This window comes from Anoplopoma fimbria, chromosome 16 (genome assembly GCF_027596085.1).
Source record: "Anoplopoma fimbria isolate UVic2021 breed Golden Eagle Sablefish chromosome 16, Afim_UVic_2022, whole genome shotgun sequence".
Lineage (NCBI taxonomy): Eukaryota > Metazoa > Chordata > Actinopteri > Perciformes > Anoplopomatidae > Anoplopoma > Anoplopoma fimbria.
Genome location: NC_072464.1, coordinates 5,241,371 through 5,243,867, shown reverse-complemented (window position 1 = coordinate 5,243,867; position 2,497 = coordinate 5,241,371).

Sequence of the window (2,497 nt, the reverse complement as noted above, 5' to 3'; positions counted from 1 at the left end):
GCTTTATTTGTCACATGTAGACTAAGTTATTAGAGTGTTGAGAGTTTTACCGTGGATTTTTGAGCGTTATTCTAAACTTTTGAGGCTTTTGTAAAGAAATTCCACGGAAACTGTATTTTTGTTTGAACATGGCTCAGAGGCTGCCACTTTATTTAATAGAGTTATTCAAGTTAGAATTGGGACAACCTTAGCAGAAAGATATTTGGCAGAAAATGGTACTCTCAAGGCAGTATCCTTAGCCCAATACTCTTTTCTATTATGATAAATTATATTTTTTCTCAAGTTTGGGCTGATTGACATTATCATCAAACTAGAGCAAAAATGGCCCTATACACAGCTTTTGGCTCAGCATGATACATATTTCAGTGAGGCTGATACATACACTGTTTTACATACAATTCGAGGGCGATACAGGATTCTGAGCTGGGCCGATACGAGAAAAAATATTATTATTATTATTATTATATTCCTTTATTGATCCCCATGGGGGAAATTCGGGTGTTGCAGCAGCTCAACTACATAGAAACAGATAATAAATACACATATTATACAATAAAATAAAAATAGAATAAAAATAAAAATAAGAAATAAGAATAAAAATGTACAGTATATCCACATGGGGGGGCCTGGTCAGCATGTTGACAGACTGTGGTCTCCGCTGTTGTTATACAGTCTGATGGCAGTGGGCACAAATGAGCGTCTGAAGCTCAAATGGATGATCAGTATCGCCCTGTTCCATTAACCAATCTTGAGGCTGCTTGCAAAGTAACGCCCAATGCCCTCCTTCCATTGAAGTTAACCCTAGCAACACTACTCACTTCCTCTTAGCAACCCTTCCTGGATTTTTTTCATTCTCCTCCAAGATGGCTGGTGAGAAGGTTCTTGCCGGTTTGGCTAACAGGATATTGAGTCTGGAGCGTTTTGTGGAGGTGAATGATGAAGACACAGCCAATTTCATTGAACAGCAGGCCAACCAGAACCCTGTTAGGAAGACCCAGGGACATATAAAGTTCTTCATAAAGTGGTTAACTGAAGTGAAGCAGGAGAAAAGGATGCCAGAAAATATCCCCCTGCCTGAGATAGACAAATTCCTCGCCATGTTCGTTCTCTCAGTCAGAAAAACCAACGGAGAAGAATATGAACCTGATTCCCTGGTATTAAAGTTCAACAGCATCGGAAGACACCTCAGGGTAACAGCCAAAATCAACATAATTAACGATGAATCATTCTCACACAGTCGTGAAGTTCTCTCAAAAAAATGTAAACAAAATAATTCAAAATAGTTTGTCCAAACAAATTCTTGTTATTCATCTTGTACTTTTCATGTATATTGATGATGTCGTGTAGATTCCCTCGTGATTATATCACACAATCACATCGGGACATGATACAGGGCCTGATACAAGAAACATGCCACAATAACCTAAAATTGTTTGCTGATGACGGGGCATTGTGGAAAAGGTGAAGGAACAGCAATCATATTATGGGGACAATTCAAGGAGCAGTTAATGTGGTTGAAAAACATAAATATTTTGGAAAGATTGCAGTCTTGATTGAAGATAGACTACAGACATTATATCAAACTCATGTCCCAGTATGTAATATACTAATACAGGGAATAAAGAGTTTGCTCTTAGTACACCAGCTTTGTATTTGACATTGGGTTAGGGAGACTCTTCCAATATCTGAATGTGAGCTGCTCAGAGAATGCAGTGTGTCCTCAGCGTGTTTTTGTTTCTATCTTATGTTTGTTTGTTCAATGGGGTAGATCAGTGGTTCTCAAATGGGGGTAAGTGTACCCCTGGGGGTACGTGAAGGCACTCCAGGGGGTACGTGAGATTTGTGGGCGGCTGTGGCGTAGTGGAGAGCAAGGTAGTTCTCCAATCAGAGGGTCGGTGGTTCAATACCCGGCTTCGGCAGTCGATGTGTCCTTGGGCAAGACCCCAAGTTGCTCCCGAAGGCTTGCCATCGGTGTGGACTGGATGTTGCATGAATGTTAGTTAGAGTCTGATGGTGGCACCTTGCATGGTAGCCTGTCATCAGTGTGTGAATGGGTGAATGATATGTAATATACTACTGATTGTAAGTCGCTTTGGATAAAAGCGTCTGCTAAATGACTGTAATGTAATGTAAATTTAAAAAAAATATATTTAAAATTAGCATCCATTCAAAAAATCCTTTAAAAATAGTTATTTAATAAATATTCAATAAAATATAAGTGTAAGTTCATAAACTGAATTTAATGCAACAATGCAATCGTCAGTGTTGACAGTTTAATAAATCAGACAGTGATGGCAGAGCGCTTAGTATTACATCTTTTTTCAACCAAAAATGCTTTGCGCTGGTTAGGGGTACTTGGCTAAAAAAAGTATTTCACAGGGGGTACATCACTGAAAAAAGGTTGAGAACCACTGGGGTAGATAACTCTGGTCCACATGCCAACACGGTAGGTGGCGGTAATACACCTTAACGCTGGTTGCAACCTGCAATTGAACCG